The sequence below is a fragment of the Heterocephalus glaber genome, unplaced genomic scaffold (assembly GCF_053883595.1).
Source record: "Heterocephalus glaber isolate CG9 unplaced genomic scaffold, H.glaber_assembly_v1.0 deba00000281, whole genome shotgun sequence".
NCBI classification, from domain to species: domain Eukaryota; kingdom Metazoa; phylum Chordata; class Mammalia; order Rodentia; family Bathyergidae; genus Heterocephalus; species Heterocephalus glaber.
Genome location: NW_028258139.1, coordinates 22,261,184 through 22,269,036, shown reverse-complemented (window position 1 = coordinate 22,269,036; position 7,853 = coordinate 22,261,184).

The window sequence follows — 7,853 nt, the reverse complement described above, 5'->3', positions numbered from 1 at the left end:
ACCTGGGAGGGTATATGTAATTCCCACCTACATCATCTCTCATTCTTTTCTCTTTTTCTGCTTCCTGGCTGGGCTGCCATAGGTTAGGAAGCTTTCCTCCACCAGACATTTCCACCTTGATGTTTCTGCCTTGCAGCCAACTACGGACTGCAACCTCTGAAACCATAAGCCAAATAAATCTCTCCTCCTTTAAGTTGTTTTTCTCAGGTATTTGATCCCAGTGACAAAAAGCTGACAAACACAACACCTATTATAGAAGCCCCCCATGCCCATCCAGACTTGAGAGAGCTGGGAATATAGCAGAATGTCATGGGTCTACAGTGTTTTCCCCCTAGAGCAAGGAAGTGAGCCAGTAAGAGAGACAGATGTCCATGTAAATAGGTATGAGTAGGTATAGATGTACAGGGACATATATAGCAATGGCAGGTTCAGGACTAGAGTCACTCAGGCAGGAGCTGATGCTACACTCCGCGGGTCCCATGGTGTTTTCTACCTGGGTGTGATGTGGCTCGGGAAGACTCCACGGGTAGGCATGACAATGGCCACTCATATCTGGGCAGTTCTGAGCTGCTTATCCCATCTGAGATGTTTGGTCTTCATTTAATCAAATCTCAAGATGTTCCTCAAGTCCCCTTGTCTCCTCCTGCTCTCACTCTCCAACCGTCTCTGTTCCCATGGCACGCAGTCAGCACAGGGATGGGGTCTAGACCCGGGCTGGCCTCCCAGGCTTCACATCCAAGCACACACTGGGGATGTTGGACAGGTTAGTTGGCCCTGTGTGGACAGGGTTATCTCTTAGCCACCACGCAGGCTGATGAAGGCAGAGCCCATGGCATAAGGTTGTCCTAAGAGGAAATGGCTGGCCACACGAGAGGAACTTAGGACAGGTTGGCATGCAGCATGTTCAAAGTAAAACATGAATTACTATTATGATTTATGACAGCCACTGGGTCAGTCTTTATCTCCACAGCATCCATAGCTTACAAGGGACGAGAGGCAGGAAAACCAGGACAATCCCATGTGGGAAAGTGACACAGCAGAGACCTGGCTGAGTGCATGACACAGGCACACAGAAAATTGTCAGGAGCTGGCAAGTTAAGTAGGAGCACAGAGTACAGAGTAGGGCAATCAACTGTGTCCCAGAGGTGAGCTGGATCCTGTGAATCAATTTGGCTGAGGTTAGGAACTGCAATACCCAGAATCCCCTTCTCTCCATGGCTCCAGATAGACTTTCCCTAGAGAGAACTCACCGGGGGTTTATATTTGTTTGTTTGGTTGGTTGGTGATAGCGGGAGTTGAACCCAAGGCCTTTGCACTGAGCTATATCCCAAGCATTTTTCATTTACTATTTGGAGACCGGGTCTTGCTAAGTGGCCCAGGCTATACTCACACTTGCAGTGGTCTGGCCTCAGCCTCCCAGAGTGCTGTGTTTGTAGGACTATGCCACCATGCCAAGCTACTTGCAGGAGATTCTAAGGGTGGACATGAGCGTGAAGTTGTCATTCTTGGAAGGTCAGCATGATCAGATGCAGTGATTCTCAGAGACAGTGGCATCCTCAAGGCGGGCTGCTCCCTGCACCTCCTCACAAGCTCCCTTCGTTGTTCTCTGTTTAGTAACTGGAGTGTCTCGACTTCTCAGGTTCCCCGAAAGCCCCCACCTGTCCACTTGTAGCAGAGTGTCTGGGCGAATGGCGGCCTTTGCCCCGGTCCTCCACTGCTCCATTCCAGACCTTCATCATCTCAGCGCCTCCCACATCCGTGTCAGACCTGGCGACAGGAGAGCTGGGGCTCTTCTCAGAGCAGCCACTCCCCCTGGGGTGACCCTGTCCCTGATAAGTCAGGTTGCAGTACAGTGTGGTGGGAGGAGAGGGGAGCACATGGAGCATTTATGTTAAGATGAGGATGGTAGGATTACCAACAGAGACAAGGAAGGTGGAGGAGGAGGTCAGCAGGAGCTGAGAACACGTGTGGCCAGGATTATACACCGAGCAGTCGTATGTACAACCACAGTGAGTGGAATGCGGTACCCAAAATGGTATGGCCACATGTCACAGAATCTTTCAAACCTGTCATCGTGTTGATTTGAGAAAAGGGTCTTTGCAGATATAACTAATTAAAGATCTTGAGATGATAATCCATGAGATCCTGGGTTATCCGGGTGGGCTCCAAATCCCATAGCAGTGCCCCCCATAAGTGTCACATCGCAGGCAGACAGATGGAGGGGGAGGCACTTGAGGATAGAAATTGGGAAGGCGGAGGCCACGCTCAGGAGTAGCTGGGGCCACCAGGAGCTGGAAGAGGCAGGGAGGGGTCTCCCTTCAAGGTGTACTGTCCGGCTGACACCTCGGTTTCTGGTTTCCGGTTTCCGGTTTCCGACCTCTAGAACTGAGAGAGAACACATTCTCTCATTGCTTTAAGCGTCCAAGCTTATGCTGAGTTTGGGGGCCTGGGAAGCTAACCAGTGGCTTCATTTCCTCCTCAGGGCCCCAGTGGGCCATGTCGCCACCCCATTTCACAGAAGAGAGGGCACAGAACATGGCAGCTGGGCCGTGAAGCCCCAGCAGGCTGCGGAACAGGTTTGAGCTGGCATCCATGCACTTCTCAATCAGCCCCATTCAAACCCAGCTCCCATGAAGCTGCCTGCGGATTCACCGGGACATGAGCATTGGAAAGTGAATCTTTGAGCCCTGTGCAGACCCGCTGGCCAAGAAACGCTGGGGTGAAAAAAGCCTCTGGGTGAATCCCAGGCAGGAGGCCCTTGGAGATGCCCCATCCACACTGCTGCTCAGAGGCCCCTGACCCAGGGCAAATGTCTTGTCCCTGGCCCAGCCTGGCCCTGGGGACTCCTGGAACTGCACCTTCTGTCCATGGGCCACATCTCCGCCATTCCTTGCACAAGAGCCTGGGAAATGCTCCGTCCTGAGGCCCAGCACAATGTGGTGCTCCTCGCTCAATAGAGCTCAGCAGCCACCCCTGATCTGTAGCTGGGAGGCTCCCTTGCTGCTGGGGCCCACTCCGGGCCATCCCCACAAGGTGCTGTGTGGCCGCTCATCCACTACGCCTCTGAGGACCATGGGCCTCATCCTCCCCTTCCATGAACACCCCAGAGCCCCGGGCGCATGTCCTCATCCACAGAGGTGCACACAGCACTGTGGTGGCCACCTGGGTGGCTCGGGGTCCTGGCTCCTGCCCACCTGGCCCCAGGCAGTCACTCTCACCCCTGTGAACCCACGTTTTTGTACCGGGAAGCAGAGAGGGTGCAAACTCCCACCTCATCTTGAGGCTCTGTGTGCTGCATGAACCATGGGGTGGGTTCACTGGGACACAGCAGGTGGGAGCAGCTGGGCTGGCACTAGGGGCAGGGGACTGGAGACACCAAGGGGCACATTTGCTGTCACTCCATATCACAAAAGCCCCACGAGAAAGACACCCTTTCTTCCTGCTACTAGAAAGGGCGGGGGAGCTTTAGTCTTAGAATAAACATCTGTTGAGCACCTACTGCATGCAAGGAGCAAAGCCACCTCTACCACAGGGCCGCAGAGACAGAAAGGCCCTGGTGGCCCGTGGAACCCCTTCCTGCTGTCTTGCTGGGGATCTATGTGGCTGGAACCCAGGCCTGGGGCCAATAGAGCTGAATGCTGCACACGAGGTCACCCATGGGTCCCCCAACAGCATAGGCGGTGGCAGAGCCCTGATCCTGGAATCTGAGGCCAGACCTGGACATCAGGGACATGGTGGAATCGCTGTGGTCCTGAAACCCTGATCTCCAGCTGCTGCAGCCCCGCAGGGAGGAGCATCACAGGCAGTGAGGACAAACGCCACATGCAGGGCAGCGTGGCTGCTTCTGTCCCCAGAGAACCTCACAGGCAAGTGAAGAGAGGCGGTGCTTGTGACCCCTGGGGAGGCGTGGGGAACCTTCTACTTGGTGGAGGGGCAAGGAGAGCATCAGAGACCCCACCATGCTCCAAGCCAAGGGCCCCAGAGCCGATGCAGGCCCAGGGCAGAAGCGGTCTCTGAGGGGAGAGCTGAGGACGCCTTCGCACTCAGTTCCTAAGTTCGGGTGAGCTAGCCAGCCTGCCGTGGAGGAGAGAAGCTCTGGCTGGGCCATCTGGGCTGGGCAAGTCTCACTGGGTGCACTACTGTCTCTCTTCCTCATCTGCACACGGCCCTGAACACCAGAAGCACTCGCACCGAGGACACAGGACTGTGGCTTCTACTCAGGGGCAAAGCGGAGGGATCTGGGGCCTGTCACACCCTGGAGCCACGCTGAGGGGAGGAGACTGAGTTCAAGAGCGGGGTGAGGGCCAAAAGGTGACTGTTGGGTCCGTTTGAGTGAGAAACGCCCAGCTGATAGACTTAGCACAGCGCCTGGTGTGACTGACTGGATTTCCTGAAGGCAGAAGACCCACCTGGGAGTGAGCGAGCCGAGCAGCACCAACAGTAGGTTTGTAGCCTGAACACGATCAAAAGGGAAGGAGAAGGGACGTTTGCAGGTTCGCTTCTGTTTCTTCAGAGGAAGTCGAGTCTTTGCCTTCATCTTGGACATCTGTCTCCTGGCTTCCAGCACGGACCCTCAGCCTCCTGATGGGGACTCGCAGGACGCTACGGTGAGCTTGGGCCTCTGACTGGACCCCTGGGGTCTCCACACACAGACAGCTCCTTCGCACGCTTCCACACCTGACTGTGCAGGGGCCATCCAATGTCTTAGATTAAGTCCGTTTCTCTAGTGAGCACGGATTCAGTGACCCAGGCTGGGGACCCAGGTAAGGGCCCTATGGGGAAGAGCTTGAGGGGCAGGGGCCAGATTTAGTGCCCAAGGCCACACCCACATGATCAGTCAGTCCCCTTAGTTAGGCCCCACCGCCTGTCCCCATTCCTTCCCGATGATGATGCCACCACTTTGGGGCCTCATGGATGAATGGAAGGACCCAGGAAGTCCAAGCCCTCATGATCCCAGGACTTCCCAAACATCCACCCACGCCTTCCCCACTCGGTGAGGCTTTGGAGAGGCTTGGCACGGGACCACTCACTTTGCTTTTCTCCTTCACCTTCCCAGGTGAGAAGCGGGGAGCCCCACCTGTGGCTGGAGGTGAGCTCCTGTTACACCAGCCACGGCAGGGGCTCCCCGGTGGCCCCAGCTCCCAGCGCCGGCCTTGGGGGGGGCCGTGAGGGACAGTCACCTGAGCCCTCTGACCCCCAGGCAGGCTGGAGCCAGGGCTCTTCTTCAGGCTCCTGCATTCTCCTGGAAGCTCAGACGAGACCGTGGTCCCTGGAGCAGCCAGAGATGGCTCCCACCAGGAGACGGTGCACGCCTCTGGGTCTCCCCAGGACCTGGCACTGGACTGCCTGCCCGCACAGCGTGGGCTCTGAGCGTGTTCATGGACAAATAAATGACAAGCGAACAGGCTGTGAACAGATCCCAGGCAGATGCAGCCTCAGGGCTGCTGGCACCTGGTCCCAGACAAACGCTGGAATCTTCCCTGCAGCTGGCTGTGCTCGGGGGGCCTTCTGTTCGGCTTAAGCATACCCTGCCCCTCTCCGGAATTTATTGCCTCTGCTGGGGAGAGGTGGCAGACAGACGGCCCTCCCCCGGAAGTGCTGCCAGGACCTGGGCCGGAGGGGATGCATGGGGAGGAGTCCGAGCCGGGATGCTGTCCTTCCACATACCTGAGGGCCCAGAGTGGGACTCGGACCTGACCAGGCCAAGTGCTGCCCTCCTCTGTGGTTTCCCATTTGGGGCCAAGTGGAAGGGACCTTCACACAGGTGGGGTTTCCCTGAGCCTGGCCTCTGTGCTGCATGTGTAATAAATCCTACCAAAGCAGAGTGCTCAGAAAGTACCGCTCTTGCCCCTACTTTATACACGAGAAAACCAGAACAGAGAGATTATTTGAGTTCTCCTAGGTCACACAGCAATGAAGGTCAGGTTTCTGAGGGCAGCAATGGACCATCTGCCACATGGGAATGACACCAGCTAAGGTGACAGCTAACAGATGAGCCCTACGACTCCCAGAAGGACTCCCCACTAGGCCCATAGGGGCTGGGCAGGACAGCTGGAGGAGAGGTGAAGGAGATGTGAGGCCCCTCCCTGGGGGAACACAATGAGCAGCTGCAGGTCACAGGCTGGGAAAACTAAGGCAGCCAGAGAACTGAGTGGAAGAGAAGGAGGCCGGGTCCACGTTCAACTGGCTGGAAACACACAGGACTCCTTCCCGGTGCCTGGCTGGACTCCAGACAAACCGGAGAGCTGCTGCTGTTCATACGCTGAGCACCCACCCCCATCTTTGGGGAAATGGAGGCCCAGAGACCCAAAGGCCTCTGGGAGCAGAGCTTGGAGAGCTGTGTGTGCCTCCTGGAAGGTCCTCAGCCAGGTGGAACTGTGCCCTCGAAGACACTACGGGAGCCCAGGCTCTCTTAGCTCCAGACAGCTGATGTGCGTCTTCACGTCACACGTGCCCCACCATGACAAGACACAGCCAGCGGGTCCCTCGCCAGAGTTGGGCCCATGCAGGCGCCACACCTCAGCACTGCAGGACACACGTTCCCTCTCTCTGGTCATAATGAAGAGTGCACTCTGGCAGCTCCCATCTCTCCGGCCACTGCGTTAGCTCATTCCTCTGAGTATTAACTTGTCGTCCAACACACAGGGCAATAAGGCCTACTTGGCAAAGATGACCTGCAGGTTTGAGTTCTGATGTCAGCTCTGCTGAGCACAGAAGATTGCTCCATGCCTCAGTTTCCTCGCCTGCAGAAGGGGATGACGTGTGTGATGGAGTTTGGGCTGGAGAGTGAGCTGAGGCAGGAAGCACCCCTGCCAGTGGCGTGTGTGCTTCCCCAGCTTGGGGTGGCTCATCCTGACTCCTCTGGTCAGAAGGTCACAGAGTGGATGGACACCAGTGCCCCACGTTCGCTGAAAGAGCAAAGGTGCAGCAGGTTGCTGCCTGCCAAGGCCCCGGAAGAGGCAGAGTGGGCTGACATGCTGGCCTTCTGCCTCCTCACCCAGCAGGCTGCCTGTCCCCAGCCATCCCGGGCCCCACCGAGGAGCAGCCTGGCAGCTGAGCAACCCCCAGCAGGTGGACGCACCCAGAACTCTGGTGCTTGGGGGTGTCTGCCCCAGTGGCATGAAACAACTAGATCTAAATCCGGTCCCGGGGTGCTGAGCCCTGGGATCCCCAGCATTCCTGAGCCCCTGCCCACCGGTACCACAGAGCACAGTGCAGGTGACACGGTCTAGCCTGGGTCCTGAGGTGCTGCCTAGCGCAGGGCCTGGCTGAACTGGGTGTTCATCAAAAGGCTGTCAAACCTGCATTGGCCCACGGCACCTGAGTGATTCCTTTAAAACCTGTCAACAATGCTGGCCACCTAGGATTTGTCTTTAAGAGCATCAAATTGGTTAATGAAAAGAAACTGAAGACCTTTATCAGGCAGTCTCTTTGTGGCCCCACATCACTGCCTTCCATTTTACATATACTATTTCAGTAAATTCTTATATATAGATTAATATAAATTTAGCTTCAAAGAACAAAAAATCTAATTTTCTGAGAATGACTTAAGCAATAAGTAATTAAATTACATTCTGTAATGAATAGTCTGGAAGGGATGGTTCCAGGTTTGTTTAGTAACAACATAAAGCACCAAGAACCTGGATCTTTTTATTTCTTCTGCTCTGATGCCTGTAGTATGTTGGCTTTTTAGACTTAGGCTTGTGCCACATACACCGGAATGGCTGCTGCTGTTCCAGCCATCACCTTTACACAGTTGGAAAGAATAAGATGATTAGAATTGTTCTTTCTTCCCTTGAGGAAGAATATCCTTTATAGGCACTCCGAACAAATGTCCCTTTATGTATCATTGG